Source organism: Apodemus sylvaticus, chromosome 22, assembly GCF_947179515.1.
Source record: "Apodemus sylvaticus chromosome 22, mApoSyl1.1, whole genome shotgun sequence".
Classification (NCBI taxonomy): Eukaryota; Metazoa; Chordata; class Mammalia; order Rodentia; family Muridae; genus Apodemus; species Apodemus sylvaticus.
The window spans coordinates 9,305,584-9,322,733 of record NC_067493.1 but is presented as its reverse complement, the minus strand read 5'-3'; the positions used below and the strand labels follow the sequence as shown (position 1 = coordinate 9,322,733).

The 17,150-nt window shown below is 41.0% G+C and overlaps 1 pseudogene; it reads right to left on the bottom strand.

Annotated features, from left to right (window-relative positions):
* Window positions 1-214: 214 nt before the first annotated feature.
* LOC127673271 (E3 ubiquitin-protein ligase RBBP6-like) lies at window positions 215-16,120 on the bottom strand (annotated as a pseudogene).
* Between the last annotated feature and the right edge of the window lie 1,030 nt (window positions 16,121-17,150).

Below are 17,150 nucleotides of genomic sequence, written 5' to 3'. Positions count from 1 at the left end.
GTTTTCCCCATTCCAGGTCTCCCCCATCCCATCCCCACTGCCCTTGACTTTAGGAGGTGCACCCCCACCCACGCATTCCCATTCTCCCACCCTGCCATCCCCTTACACTAGAAAATGGAACACTCTCATGCCTGAGAGCCTCTCCTCCCACTGATGATCAGCATATGATTGTTCCATTGACTGTTCCCATGAACATTCTCACAGCCCTTCTCTCTTAATTTTGGATTATCTTTTGGATTGTGATTGTCCCTTCTTGAAATCTTTCTTGATAGTTGCCGCCTAAATGTCTCTTTACATGACTTTTCCAATAGCATAGTATTCTCTGTGCTTTCTTGTGAAGGGTGAATTTCTGATATTGAGGTAGGTAAACGTCTCTCTAGAGAAAAGAATTCTCAGTTTGCAGAGGATCTAAGCTGCACATCCATTCATTGCATACCATTTGGTACTTGTCATACCACTCGAAGAATATCCTCTCCCATTCCTGGTAGTGTTCTTTTTCAAATGAGTCTGTAAAACTGACACTCTGCCCACATTACTCTTTGATGTCATAAGGGGATGTAACGTCCCTATATCTAGGAAAACAGTCACCCCCTATTCTCCTTGAGGTAATTTGTTTTTAGTGGGAGACAGTCCCCTAAATGTTTGAGGAGATCTAGACTCTGAGTGGTATGGACTATATAAAGGTGACCTTGACCTAGATCTGTGGTATCCATGAGTTCTGGACCGTGAACAGTAATTGATGCTCTCTTCTCTACCCCTCCTGGGGTATGTGGGTAATCTTGAATAAGAGTGACAATGTGTGCATCTGAAGGACCTAGAGCACAAAGTTGAGCCTGTTGAGACAGACCTTGAAGTCACATACAGGTGTGAACTTCTTTTTTTTATTCGATATATATTTTATTTACATTTCAAATGATTCCCCTTGTCTAGCCCCCCACTCCCCGAAAGTCCCATAAGCCCCCTTTTCTCCCCCTGTCCTCCCACCTACCCCTTCCCACTTCCCCATTCTGGTTTTGCCAAATACTGCTTCACTGAGTCTTTCCAGAACAAGGGGCCACTCCTCCTTTCTTCTTGTACCTCATTTGATGTGTGGATTATATTTTGGGTATTCCAATTTTTTAGGTTAATATCCACTTATTAGTGAGTGCATACCATGATTCACCTTTTGAGTCTGGGTTACCTCACTTAGTATGATGTTCTCTAGCTCCATCCATTTGCCTAAGAATTTCATGAATTCATTGTTTCTAATGGCTGAATAGTACTCCATTGTGTAGATATACCACATTTTTTGCATCCACTCTTCTGTTGAGGGATACCTGTGTTCTTTCCAGCATCTGGCAATTATAAATAGGGCTGCTGTGAACATAGGAGAGTATGTATCCTTATTACATGGTGGGGAATCTTCTGGGTATATGCCTAGGAGTGGTATAACAGGATCTTCTGGAAGTGAGGTGCCCATTTTTCAGAGGAACCGCCAGACTGATTTACAGAGTGGTTGTACCAATTTGCAACCCCACCAGCAGTGGAAGAGTGTTCCTCTTTCTCCACATCCTCGCCAACACCTGCTGTCTCCTGAATTTTTAACCTTAGCCATTCTGACTGGTGTAAGGTGAAATCTCAGGGTTATTTTGATTTGCATTTCCCTAATGACTAATGAAGTTGAGCATTTTTTAAGATGCTTCTCTGCCATCCGAAGTTCTTCAGGTGAAAATTCTTTGTTTAACTCTGTACCCCATTTTTTTAATAGGGTTGTTTGGTTTTCTGGAGTGTAACTTCTTGAGTTCTTTATATATATTGGATATTAGCCCTCTATCTAATGTAGGATTGGTGAAGATCTTTTCCCAATTTGTTGGTTGCCGATTTGTCCTTTTGATGGTGTCCTTTGCCGTACAGAAACTTTGTAATTTTATGAGGTCCCATTTGTCAATTTTTGATCTTAGAGCATACGCTATTGGTGTTCTGTTCAAAAACTTTCTCCCTGTACTGATGTCCTCAACGGTCTTCCCCAGTTTCTTTTCTATTAGCTTCAGAGTGTCTGGCTTTATATGCAGGTCCTTGATCCATTTGGATTTGAGCTTAGTACAAGGAGACAAGGATGGATCAATTTGCATTCTTCTGCATGCTGACCTCCAGTTGAACCAGCACCATTTGTTGAAAAGGCTATCTTTTTTCCATTGGATGTTTTCTGCTATGGACTGGCCCAGCCGGGGGAGTCACGACTGAGGGAAAATCAGGGCTTTGGATTCAGGAAGGCACAGGTTCGGTGAGATGACAGACAGACACACCAGAGAGCGGTTTGAATCTGCTGCAACTTTACTTTTTTAGTCAGGCATATTTATAATACATTGAGGAACAGATCGAAGTTGGCACACCTCCAGAAACACTCAAACAATTGCTAAACAAGGTACATTTCCATCTTAATTAGAACAGCAAGTAGACATGAGATGATGCCCACAGGAACTCTTACTCTGTGAACCATGATCAAAAGCAAACTATGATCATGAACCTCAGACATATAGTGTTCAATTCTATCTTGTGGTTACTTATTAAAGTTGTGTTAATAATCAACAAGAGAACTTGTGCCTTCAGACCAATTTGCATGCCTAAAACCTTCTTCTGTCATCAAAAGTCAAAATGCTTTAAAAATGAACACACATACATTACAAGAGCCTTCTCTACTGCCTTGGACAGCAAACACCACGGTGGTCTAGCTCAAGCTAATCTATGTCCATAATCTCAAGAAAATTATAGGACCTTCTAAGCTTCAATGTTTTTAATCCATCTATTACCTTCTTATCATAAGTACCTGTATAAAGCAATAGCTCATCGGTAGTCCTATACTTTTTCATATTGTTTTTCTTCTTGTTGCAGACTATTTATCATTACCTTTGCTAAGGCTAATAATAAAGACGGACTCTGTTAAAAGAGCATTCCAAGACTTTCTTTCACTAAGGTTCAACATGAGTTCATTGAGTTCAGGACTGGAAGCGGTAGGCGTAATCGCCACATCCTCTTTTTCCTTCCACCTGAATACCAAGTTCTCCTTTATCAATTAACCAGCTTGTAGGCTGGGATCGAGCTGTATAAAGAATTAAGAATAGGAAGAAAAAAGACAAAGTGCAAAACCCATAACCCAGGAAGTGTAATATCCTTAGAGATTATCAAGGCCTTTTCTTAGGCCAGAGGTGGGCACACTGCCAGGGACCTCCAGGGAGCCTAGCCCCGAGGGGCATTTTTCTCCCGTCTGCCTTAATGACGTACTGTCATGTCACACAGATGACACTGGAGTTGGTGTGGCAGTTCCTGGTTTTTTGTTTTTAAGACGCAACTCTGTTAGATGTCGCTTCACCGAGTAAATGGACTTCAGCACAAGTCTGAAAAGGCAAGGAAATAACAGCACGACCATATAATCATGAACATCAATATTCCAATTAAGACAAAATATTGTACCCAATCTAGAGGATTCAAAGACTTAATTCCTGCTTCCAGTCCTTTAGCCAATGAGTCAAGCTGGGTATTATCTAGATGTGCTTTGCTAATTGTTGCAATATCCCTCTGCAATATCTCCATGTCATGAGTAATTTCAGAATCTGCCCAAACTCCCTCTAAATGATTCTTCACATTTTACCATTGCTCAGTAGCATTATAAGGTAAAGGTGTAACACAAATATACGGAAAGGCTGCATAGCATTGATTCTCCATCCTGGTCTTAATATTTACTATATCCTGTCCTAAAGCCAAGACCACCTCTTCTAAAGCATTTATCTTTGACTCCAACTTTCTGTCTATCACTGCTTTTTCTGACAAGGCCAATGAGATATTCTTATTCATATCTTTGACAAATCGTGCAGTATGCATTTCCTGAACCAAGGCAGCAGTAGAGATGGCAAATGTAGTAAGTATGGCTATTAATGCTGAGATCCCTAGAATAAGGGCAGCCACAAATCTCTTTGGTCTTATTAATTCTTGCAATTTCTTTAAAGTCTGTATAGCTGTATTTTCATACCATGATTCTTCCTTCAAATCTACTGGCAACATGACATATGGAGGACGCTTTACCAAAATCATAACTGTCATCTGTCTATTTATGCCAGAATCCAAACAATTAGTAAGTCTGCATGCATAGCAATTAATCATATAGGATTGACCTATTTTTGTAATATTAATTTGTGAAGCATGTCCTAATAATAATGCAAAAGGATAGGCCACACAAGCCTTTATAGCATAAGGAGTGGACCTAATCTCTTTTGGTTTCTATTGCAATATCATATTAGCACTAGCAACCAATCTAAACATATCATGATGAATAGTAATTTTATTATCATCTGGGTCTCTAGCCACCCAGATAGGTTCTATATATCTGGGACTGAACCATCGATGAATTCTTTCTCCTAGCTTAGATGGAATGTATCCATTAAATCTATTAGAATTATTCTTTAAGTATTGAATATAATCAAAAGTTCCAGACGACACAGAGAAGTCCCAAATTTCTAGAGGAGTTCCTAAAGGATGATGTTTTACTGCTGAGCGAGGGAATCCACATTCTAACCATTTTGGATAACCAGTAAGGGTATTTTCCCAAAATTGGTTCTTACCTCTAAATTTTTCAGTACAGACAGGCAAAGGCATAAAAGGAGCATTTTGAAAACTATCACTATAAAAAGCAGACCCCAATGTAGAAATCCGTGTTTCCCGTATTAACCTTTTTTCATTTTTACCTTTAGTGGTAGGATCAGGAGCATCAGTAAGAAACGTTCTATAGCTGAGTGATAGGCACCCAAAAGGAGCAGAGCCTTTAAATGCTAGGCAAATTGGAAGAGAATCTGACCTTCCTTCAAAAGTTATGGAAGTAGAGCTATTCAACCTTTGTTCGTAGTCCTGGAAACCACCTAACAGAACTGTATCATTAATCAGATCTTTTATGTAATCCAGACTCATCCAACCTACAGGATGTATAAGAGGTGGCTTAGGTACATAAGCCCAATAACTTTCTCCATTCACAAGTGTAGGTCGAGCAGCCAAAAGAGAAAGCATTGCCAGAAAAATAAATTCAAGAGTCTGTGGCTGCTGTTGAGCAGTCACCAATGTTACAGCTTCTCTTGTCAGATTCTTCAGCTGAGTCCATGTCGGCAGTTTCCTGGGAGCCAGAGAAAGCTTTTGTAGTTTCGCTTCCATCCTCTGTCTTTCCTGCTTTCGTTTCCTTTGTTGCCGCCTTGACAGCACAAGCCGATCTGGGATCCAGACTGGGGAGTCAGCATCCTGTAGAAACAGACATGCATACCCCCTTCCAGAGGAAAGTAAAGTGTCCGGCCCTTTCCAGGTGCCAGTCATTAGGTCCTTCCACATGACTCGGGGGAGTTGTTTTATATTTAAACCTCACCAGTGCTTCATAGCAGGGAAGTTCCCCTGTTCATCAGTGTTCAAGTGATTCAAGACAAAGAGAGAGTGACCCAATAAATGATGGGGAGAGAAATAACTATTAGCAGTTCTAAGGCGTGTTATTTGAGTTTTTAAAGTTTGATGTGACCTTTCAATAATGGCCTGCCCCTGAGGGTTATAGGGAATTCCAGTAACATGCATGATTTTCCACGCCTGTAAGAATAAAGCAAAAGCTTTTGACGTATAAGCCGGAGCATTATCAGTTTTAATTTTCATGGGTTTCCCCATTATTTAGAAACTTTGAATCAAGTGTTGAATCACATCTTTTACTGCCTCGCCACTTCTTGCTGAGGCAAAGATCATATGAGAGTAAGTATCTACAGTTACATGAACATAGGCTAGTTTTCCAAACTCCGGAACATGTGTAACATCCATCTGCCATAATGTTAAAGCTTTAAGGCCTCGGGGATTCACTCCCATCTTTGGGGGATGGTAAATTTGAGGACAATTGCCACAATTCTTCACTATTTGTCTAGCCTGTTCTCTTGTGATGTGACATGTCCTTTTTAGTGCGAGAGCATTTTGATGATGTAGTTTATGGCTCTCTTTTGCTTCTACTCTATTCATGACCATACCTCTTGTAAGGGCATCGGCCATATAATTTCCTTTACTAAAAGGACCCGGTAAGTTAGAATGTCCTCTAATATGTCCCACATAAAAGTTTTCTGTTCGATCCCTAACCAGGCCCTGCAATTGTTGGAGCAGGCCCAGGAAATTGGAGTGCCCTGACAGAAGAGCAGTCTCCAGAGCTGGAAATAAGCTCACTACATATTTAGAGTCTGTATAAAGATTAAATTTATCTGTAACATTTCCAAAAGCTAATATAACTGCTCTAATTTCTGCTTGCTGTGCAGAAGTCTGGATTCCTTCCTCTATCAGAGGTGAATGTCCAGGTAAATATACCATAGACTTTCCATTAGAGGATCCATCTGTAAAAATGCATAGAGCAGACTCCAAAAGCTGCAGAGAACATTTAATAGGAAATATTACCTCAGTTTCTTTCAAAAATTCTATCAAAGGATGTCTGGGATAATGATATTTAATTTGGCCACTGTACCCTTGCAAAGATATTTCTCAGTTATCATCCTCCATAAGCAACATTTCAAACTGTTTTTTATTATAGGGAATAATAATATTGTGCATTTCCTTCCCAAATAATTCTCTAGACCTCATTCTTCCTTTAGAGATCAAGAGTGAGCACATAAAAGGGTAGGAGGCCAGCATTTTTTGTTGCATATGAGGTAAATGAATCCATTCCAAAATCCCTGCTTGCCATACACATCCAGTGGGAGTATAGGGTGTTCTAAATATAATTAAATACCACTCTTTATTATATGAAATTTGTTTCACTATTGCTTTATTTAATTGCTCCTCCACCAGAGCTAAAGCTTTAATAGCTTCTGGTGTCATAACACAAAGAGATTTTGGATCAGCTTCCCCTTGTAACAGCTGAAACAGAGGACTTAATTCTCCACTTGTGATTTTTAAATAAGGTCTTATCCAATTAATATTCCCCAATAATTTTTGAAAATCATTTAGTGTTTGTAATTTATCCACTCTTATAGATACCATTTGTGGACTGATAAATTCATCATATATTATTTGTCCTAAATAATTCAAAGGTCTATTCTTTTGAACTTTATCTGGAGCAATAACCAGACCAAATATTGTCAATTGTTCAATCGTATATTCTAGAATCTGATCAGTGATTCCCTTGGAAGGATGAGCTATCAATATATCATCCATGAAGTGAATTAAACACGCATCTGAATATTGTTTTCTAACTTTAACTAGAGCTTGATCTACAAACTTTTGACACAATGTAGGACTATTTTTCATACACTGAGGGAGAACTTTCCAATGATATCTTCTATATGGCCTTTTAAAATTAACTGATGGTACACTAAATGCAAACCTTTTACAGTCCTCAGGATGTATTTTTATGGTAAAGAAGCAATCTTGTAAATCTATTACAATTATATTCCAACCTTTAGGCACTGCCACAGGAGAGGGGAGTCCTGGCTGCAGAGCACCCATATCTATCATTGTTGCATTAACTGCTCTCAAATCTTGTAACAATCTCCATTTTCCTGATTTTTTCCTTATAACAAAGATTGGTGTATTCCAAGGGCTAGTGCTTTCTTCAATATGTCCTTTATCTAATTGTTCTTGCACCAATTGTTCTATAGCCTGTATTTTTTCTTCTGTCAGGGGCCACTGATTAAGCCACACAGGCTCCACTGATTTCCAACTTATTTGATCTGCATGTAACAAACTCCCAGTGGCCCCTATGAAAAATGCTGATCATTCAAATTATCAGATGATACCAATCTTAAGTCCATGTCTTCCATAATATCTCTTCCCCATAAAGAAAAAGGAAAAGAAGGAATGACATAAGGCTGAATCATTCCTGTCTTACCTTCCAACTCCCATTTAAGGAGGTTGGAACTCTGAGCTAAGTTCAAGGCCATTCCCAATCCTAGCAAGGAAGAGGAAGTCCTCTGACAAGGCCAAGAAGAAGGCCAGTCTTTTCCTGCTATGCAGGTTCTATCAGCTCCAGTGTCTAAAAGACCCTGAAGCAATCTTCCATTAATCCTTACTATCTTAAAAGGCCTCTGGGCCCCAATATCTTGGACCCAGGCTACCACATCAGTGGATCCAAACTGCCCTTGTCCCCTTATTGCTTTCAACACAGGGTTAGGCAGTTTAAGATATGGCAACAAAAGAAGTTGTGCTATTCTCTGTCCTTTATGTATCTGTACTGTTTCCTTCAAAGGTCTTATCATCACTTTTATGTCTCCGGTGCTGTCTCCATCAATCACTCCTGGCAATACTTCAAAATCTTTTTTATAGTTTGAACTACATCCAATTATAAGTCCCACTATTCCTTGTGGCAGTGTCCCTATCACTGAGGTTGGGATCAAGGTAACTCCTTCCAAGGACAACAAAATGACATCCTCACAGGAAGCTAGATCTAACCCAGCACTTTCTGGAGTATTTCTAGGTAGATCATGAATAGTAAATTCTGGTGCCTCAGGGTCAAGGGCACATTCTTGTTCAATAGCATCATCTTGGTCCTCTCTTTCAATTCTGGGGCTGAGAGGTTGCTCCTGTCCTAGTTTTTTTGAGTTGTCTTCCCTTATTTCCTCTGCAAGGGGTGTTCCATCCTTGTGGAACTTGGATTTTCATTCATTTCTCCAATGTCTACCTTTCAGACATCGAGAGCACACTCCTGAAGGAGGTCCTCTTTTTTTATTACCCCTATTGTTTTCTCCAGGACACTGTCTTTGCATATTTCCTTTCTTTCCACACTTATAACAAGTGGGTACAGAGGAGTCTCTTTCTCCTCTATATGCTTGCTTAACATAGGCGCTGAACTTCTGACCTTTCATAGCTGCAGCGTAGGCCATTCCTTGCACTACGGCTGGTGAGGCATCGACGCAGGCTTTTATAAAGTCCTGCACTGTTTCTGTTTTTCTGATAGGCCTTATGAGGTCTTGACACAAAGTATTAGCATTTTCCCAAGCTAATTTCTTAAGGAGTATCTCAGTACCCTCTGAGGGAGGCATCATCCTATTTATAGCTTCTTCAAGCCGAGAAACGAAATCCTGGTAAGGTTCCTCATTAGCTTGTTTGATGCCTGACAAGGTAGTCCCTTTGGTCCCAGGAGGGGGCAACTTCCTCCATGATTTAACAGCATTATAAGTAACTGCTTCCAAAACATCCTTAGGGATGGTTACTTGAACTTGAGGAGAGGCATAGGCACCTGTTCCTAGCAGCATATCCATTCCAGGCTTAGAGCCTCTTTTCCTAAGAAACTGTGTTACTGTGGTTCTAGACCTGTCTTCATACTCAGTCCTCCAGAGAACATAATCTCCAGGACTCAAAGTTGCTTTAGCAGTTTGATGCCAATCATGAGGGGTCAGCCAATGGCTGGCCACCATGTCCAAAACTTGCATCATATATGGGGCCGAGGGACCAGAGGACTTAACAGCTGCTTGTAGTTCTTTTAAAATTACTAGGCTAATAATAAAGACGGACCCTGTTAAAAGAGCATTCCAAGACTTTTTTTCACTAAGGTTCAACATGAGTTCATTGAGTTCAGGACTGGAAGCAGTAGATGTAATCGCCACATCCTCTTTTTCCTTCCACCTGAATACCAAGTTCTCTTTTATCAATTAACCAGCTGGTAGGCTGGGATCGAGCTGTATAAAGAATTAAGAGTAGGAAGAAAAAAAACAAAGTGCAAAACCCATAACCCAGGAAGTGCAATATTCTTAGAGATCATAAAGGCCTTTTCTTAGGCCAGAGGTGGGCACATTGCCAGGGACCTCCAGGGAGCCTAGCCCCGAGGGGCATTTTTCTCCCGTCTGCCTTAATGACGTACTGTCATGTCACACAGATGACACTGGAGTTCGTGTGGCAGTTTTCAGCCCCTTTGTCGAGGATCAAGTGGCCATAGGTGTGTGGGTTCATTTCTGGATCTTCAATCCTGTTCCATTGATCCACCTGCCTGTCACTGTAGCAATACCATGCAGTTTTTAACACTATTGTTCTGTAGTATTGCTTGAGGTCAGGGATACTGATTCCCCCAGACTTTCTTTTGTTGCTGAGAATAGTTTTAGCTATCCTGGGTTTTTTGTTATTCCAGATGAATTTGATAATTGCTCTTTCTAACTCTGTGAAGAATTGAGTTGGGATATTGATGGGTATTGCATTGAATCTGTATATTGCTTTTGGCAAAATGGCCATTTTAACTATATTGATTCTACCGATCCATGAGCATGGGAGGTTTTCCCATTTTTTGAGGTCTTCTTCCATTTCCTTCTTCAGAGTCTTGAAGTTCTTGTCATACAGATCTTTCACATGTTTGGTAAGAGTCACCCCAAGATACTTTATACTGTTTGTGGCTATTGTGAACGGGGTCATTTCCCTAATTTCTTTCTCAGCCTGCTTATCCTTTGAGTATAGGAAGGCCACTGACTGGCTTGAGTTGATTTTATAACCTGCCACTTTGCTGAAGTTGTTTATCAGCTGTAGGAGTTCTCTAGTGGAATTTTATGGGTCACTTAGGTAGACAATCATGTCATCTGCAAATAATGATAGCTTGACTTCTTCCTTTCCAACTTGTATCCCTTTGACGTCCTTATGTTGTCTAATTTCCCGAGCTAGTACCTCAAGTACAATATTGAAAAGATAAGGAGAAAGGGGGCATCCCTGTCTAGTCCCTGATTTTACTGGGATTGCTTCAAGTTTCTCTCCATTTAGTTTGATGCTGACTACCGGTTTGATGTATATTGCTTTTACTATGTTTAGGTATGGGCCTTGAATTCCTGTTCTTTCCAAGACAAAAGCATGAAAGGATGCTGAATTTTGTCAAATGCTTTTTCAGCATCCAATAAAATGACCATGTGGTTTTTTTCTTTGAGTTTGTTTATGTAGTGGATTGCATTGATGGATTTCCGTATATTGAACCAACCCTGCATTCCTGGGATAAAGCCTACTTGATCATGGTGGATGATCATTTTGATGTGTTCTTGGATTCGGTTGGCAAGGATTTTATTGAGTATTTTTGCATCGATGTTCATAAGGGAAATTGGCCTGAAGTTCTCTTTCTTTGTTGGATCTTTGTGTGGTTTCTGGTATCAGCGTAATTGTGGCTTCCTAGAAGGAATTGGGTAATGTTCCTTCTGTTTCTATTTTGTGGAATAGTTTGTAGAGTATTGGTGTTAAATTTTCTTTGAAGGTCTGATAGAATTCTGCACTGAAACCATCTGGTCCTGTGCTTTTTTTGGTTGGAAGACTTTCTATGATTCCTTCTATTTCATTAGGCGTTATGGGACTGTTTATATGATCTAGTTGGTCCTGATTTAATTTTGGTATTTGGTATCTGTCAAGGAAATTGTCCATTTCCTCCAGATTCTCCAGTTGAGTTGAGTATAGGCTCTTGTAGTAGCATCTGATGATTTTTTTGATTTCCTCAGTTTCTGTTGTTATATCCCCCTTTTCATTTCTAAATTTGTTAATTTGGATACTTTCTCTGTGCCCTTTGGTCAGTCTGGCTAAGGGTTTATCTATCTTGTTGATTTTCTCAAAGAACCAGCTCCTGGATTCGTTGATTCTTTGTACAGTTCTCTTTGTTTCCAATTGATTGATTTCAGCCCTGAGTTTGATGATTTTCTGTCTTCTATTCCTTCTTGGTGAACTGGCTTCTTTTTGTTCCAGGACTTTCAGGTGTGTCGTTAAGCTGCTAGTGTATGCTCTCTCCATTTTCTTTTTGGAGGCACTCAGGGCTATAAGTTTTCCTCTTAGCACTGCTTTCATTGTGTCCCAAAGATTTGGGTATGTTGGGCCTTCATTTTCATTAAATTCTAAAAAGTCTCTGATTTCTTTCCTTATTTCTTCTTTGGCCAAGGTGTCATTGAGTAGAGTATTGTTCAGCCTCCATGTGTATGTGGGCTTTCTGTTGTTTTTGTTGCTATTGAAAACCACTCTTATTCCATAGTGATCTGATAAGAGGCATGGGATTAGTTCGATCTTCTTATATTTGTTGAGGTCTGTCTTGAGACCAATTATATGGTCGATTTTGGAGAAGGAACCATGAGGTGCTGAGAAAAAGGTATATTCTTTTGCTTTAGGGTGAAATGTTCTATAAATATCAGTCAAATCCAATTGGTCCAGAGCTTCAATTAGTTTTACTGTGTCCCTATTTAGTTTCTGTTTTCCTGAGCGGTCCATTGAGGAGAGTGGAGTGTTGAAGTCCCCCACAATTATTGTGTTAGGTGCAATGTGTGCTTTGAGCTTTAGTAAAGTTTCTTTTACGAATGAGGGTGCCCTTGTATTTGGAGCATAGATGTTCAGAATTGAAAGTTCTTCTTGGTGGATTTTTCCTTTGACCATCAAGAAGTGTCCTTCTGTGTCTCTTTTGATGACTTTAGGTTGAAAGTTAATTTTATCTGATATTAGAATGGCTACTCCTGCTCGTTTCCTGTGACCATTGGCTTGTAAGATTGTCTTCCAGCCTTTTACTCTAAGGTAGATTTTATCTATGACACTGAGGTGTGTCTCCTGTATGCAGCAAATTGTAGGGTCCTGTTACCTTATCCAGTCTGTTAGTCTATGTCTTTTTATTGGGGAATTGAGACCATTGATGTTAAGAGATATTAAGTAATAGTGATTACTACTTACTGTCATTTTTGATGTTATTTTTATATTTGAGTGGTTATCTTTTTTTGGGTTTGATGAAAGAAGGTAACTGTCTTGCTTTTTCCAGGGTGTAGTTTCCCTCGTTCTATTGGAGTTTTCCTCCTATTATTCTTTGAAGAGCTGGGTTTATGGATAGATATTGTGTAAATTTGGTTTTGTCATGGAATATCTTAGTTTCTCTGTCTATGGTGAATGAGAGTTTTGCTGGGTATAGTAGCCTGGGCTGACATTTGTGTTCTCTTAGAGTCTGCATGAGATCTGCCCAGGATCTTCTAGCTTTCATGGTCTCTGGTGAGAAGTCTGGTGTGATTCTGATAGGTCTTCCTTTATATGTTACTTGGCCTTTTTCTCTTACTGCCTTTAATATTCTTTCTTTGTTTAGTGCATTTGGGGTTTTGATTATTATGTGACGAGAGTTATTTCTGCCCAGGTCCAGTCTGTTTGGAGTTCTGTAGGCTTCTTGTATATTTATAGGCATCTCTCTCTTTAAGTTAGGAAAATTTTCTTCCATAATTTTGTTGAAGATATTTGCTGGCCCTTTCTGTTGTAAATCTTCACTCTCATCTATACCTATAATCCTTAGGTTTGGTCTTCTCATTGTATCCTGGATTTCCTGGATGTTCTGGGATACAAGCTTTTTGCATTTTGCATTTTCTTTGACAGTTGAGTCAATGGTTTCTATGGTATCTTCAGCATCTGAGATTCTTTCTTCCATCTCTTGTATTCTGTTGTTTATATTCGCATCTATGGCCCCTGATTTCTTCTCAAGGTTTTCTATCTCCAAACTTGTCTCCCTTTGTGATTTCTTAGTTGTTTCTACTTCTGTTTTTAGATCCAGGATGGTTTTGCTCAGTTCCATCATTTGTTTGTTTGCGTTTTCCTGTAATTCTTTAAGAGATTTTTGTGTTTCCTCTTTCATGACTTCTGCCTGTTGACTCAAGTTCTCCTGCATTTCTTTAAGTTTTTTTTTTCCTTTCTTCTTTATTGGCTTCTATCTCTTGGGCCTTAATCTCCTGCATTTCTTTAAGAGATTTTTGTGTTTCCATTATACAGGTTTCTAGCTTATTCATGTTCCCCTGTATTTCTTTAAGAGATTCATTCATGTCCTTTATGTGTCCTTCTAGCAGCATCATGACCAATGATTTTAAATCCAAATCTTGTTTCTCTGGTGTGTTGGCATAACCAGGACTTGCTGGTGTTGGAGAGTTTGGTTCAGATGCTGCCATATTGCCTAGATTTCTGTTAGTAGCATTCCTGCGTTTGCCCTTCGCCATCTTGTTCTCTGGAACTAGTCAATCTTGTCTCTGGCTGGTGTTTCAGCCTCCTGAGGGGCTCTAGGGCTATTTCTGCAACACTGGATGTCAGGGATTCCCCTGTTGCAGATTGCTGATATGCTGTCCTCCTCTTGGGTGCTTTTGCAACCATACTGTGTTTTGCCCCAGATTGTGTCTGTGAACCAGATGGTGCCCATTTGCTCCTTCAGGGAGTGCTGAGGGGTGTATGCTTCGGGGACCTTTTCTGTGTGCTGATCACTCTGCTGGTCAGCGGAACTCCCAACCGGGTTGGTGCACACAAGGCTAGCCTTGCTGCTCAGGCCCTGAGTCTAGGCAAAAGCCTGGCAAGACAATGTCTGAGCAAAGTTCCCCTCAGCTGTGAGTGTTAATTGGGTCTGTCAGGTTGCCAGGATGGAGGTGTGCGCTCACTCCCTGAGAGTGCCTGGGGAGTCTGCTGGGCTAACAATCTCCTGGCCAGGTTGGTACACAAATGGCCCACTGAGCAGCCCAAGGCCTGGAGGCAGTCCAGGGCTTGACCATCTTAAACCCCAGCTATGTTAGCCTCGGGCTAGCCTGTTAGCTGGTTTTGCTGGCTAGGACTCTTTGGCTTCCCATAGGCAAAATGGCGGCAGTGCTTGTAGGAGTGCTCGCTGGCCTGGGCTAACAACCTCCTGGCCGAGTCGGCACACAGATGGCCCACAGAGCAGCCCAAGGCCTGGGGGCAGTCCAGGGCCTGACCGTCTGAGACCCCTGCTATGTCTGCCTCGAGCTATGCCTGTTAGCCTGTTTGGTTTTGCCTGCTAGGGCTCTCTGGCTTGCCATAGGCAAAATGGCGGGGTGCACACGCCGGCCCGGGCAAACAATCTCCTGGTCAGGTTTGCATACTGGTGGCCCCCCGACCAGCTCAGTGCCTGGGTGAAGGCCAATGCCCGCCAGGCTTAGACCCCAGCGATGTTGCTCTCGGGTTGTATTTGCGTACCTCAATCTGTCTGATTTCTCTGGTGTCCGAGAACCAATATGGAGGCCTTGTAACTGACTGGTGGGATGCAGAGTTCTGATGTGGCTTCTGCGTGGTGAAAGGCGCTGTAAATCCTCCACTGCTTGCAGCCCGGCTGGCCAGCGATGTCCAGTGGTCGTGGGTGCAGGGTCTGCTGGACCCTGTCAACTTGCTTCTACTGCTGATGGCCCTTCCTCTTGACCAGCTGCTGCTGCTGTTGCTGCTGCCACTGACGCTCCCTGACCAGGAGGTGTGAACTTCTTAAATATGACGATGACCCACTGTAGGGATATTTAGACTTTTCACTTAGTAGTCCTTGCACTCTCTAGAATTCTTGTCTGGACAAAGAAGGTGCCTGTTTTGTAGGGACCATATTTGAATGGGGGTGTCTGCACTCCTGTTGTGTTGTCAGGAGCTTGGTGAAACCCTGGAGGAGGTACACTATATCCTGTTTGTGGAGGCTGACCAGCAGGAAACTGAAGAGAAAACTTTGGATGAGGTACACCTGGAGGAAGAGGTAGTGTCTGTGGAGGAGGCAGGTACAAAGGAGATGGTGGAATAGGCAAAAAGCCTGGGGTTGCTGGTAGTGATGAGCCTTGAGTCCTCTGTGATCTTTCACTGTGGTGTTTCCTTCAGTTTATGTGTCTGTAAAAGCTTCTTTCTCCTCTTCTAATTTGCTATGGTGGAGAAACTAGGTACCTAAGCTTGTTGGAATGTTCCCAACCTGGTTGACCAACACCTGAACCAGCCTTTCTTCTTAATGGACCAGATGGAAGGACTGGCACCTGTTAAGCTTTTCTTCCACAATAGCAGTTGAAGAGGCACCTTTTAAGTGTTCTGATGTAAGTGCAGGAACCAGTAATAATTTACTATCAGAATCCAGAAAGGGTCCATCGAATTTTTCTGAATGGACTGATGTTGATACTGTTGCAGTTATATCAGGTACTGGAGCCAGAGCAGAAGATGTATTTCCAGGCACAGAAGGAGCCAAGGAAGATGGAATTGAAGTTAATGAAGATATGGAAGGAGTTGGGTGAGCTGAGAAAGATGTGACTGGAATCAGAGGATCCTGCTGTCCTGATATGGGAGACCTCATCCTATGCTGCAGGTTCTGTTTAAAGAGTGGCCTTGGTGGTGATATTGGGGGTGTGGGTGGAGGTAAGTGTTTTCATAGTCTTTTTGGATAGCCAGTTCCATATAACATTTAAAGGGAAACCTATCAGAATTACTCCGAATTTCTCACCAGAGACAATGAAATTCAGAAGACACTGGGCAGATGACATGCAGACCCTAAGGGAAAGCAAATGCCAAACCAAACTGCTATATCCAGCAAATATTTCAATCACCCTTAATAGAGAAGCAAAGTGTTTTCCTAACAAAAACAAATTTACACAGTATCTTTCAACAAACCCAGCCCTTCAAAGGATAATGAATGGAAAACCCCAACAAAGGGTGGGAAACTATACTCTAGAAAATGCAGAAAGTAACCTCCTTTCACCAAACCCAAAAGAAGTTAACCACAAAAACATAAAAATTACATCAAAAACAGCAGGATATAACAATCACTATTCCTTAAAATCTCTTAACATCAATGGACTCAATTCCCCAATAAAAAGACATAGACTAACATACTGGATCCATAAACAAGACCCAACATTTTGCTGCATACAGGAATCGCATCTCAGTGTCAAAGACAAACACTACCTAAGAGTAAAAGGCTGGAAAACAGTTATCCAAGCATATGTTGCCAGGAAACATGCTGGACTAGCCATTCTAATATCTGATAAAATAGACTTTCAACCAAAAGTCATCAAAAAAGATACGGAGGTCGACTTTATGCTCATCAAAGAAAAAATCTACCAGGAAGAACTCTCAATTTTTAACATCTATGCCCCAAATACAAGGGCACCTGCTTTCATAAACCTTACTAAAGTTTAAAGCATACATTGCACCCCATACAATAATTATGGGGGACTTAACCACCCCACTCTCTCCAATGAACAGATTAGGGAAACTCAAACTAAACAGAGTCACAGTGAAACTAACAGAAGTTTTGGACCAAATGGAATTAATAAATATCCATAGAACATTTCATCCTAAATCAAAAGGATATACCTTCTTCTAGGCACCGCTTGGTACCTTCTCCAGTATTGGATATATAACTGGTCACAAAACAGACCTCAACAGATATCAGAAGATCAAAAAATTTCCATGCCTCCTATCAGATCACTATG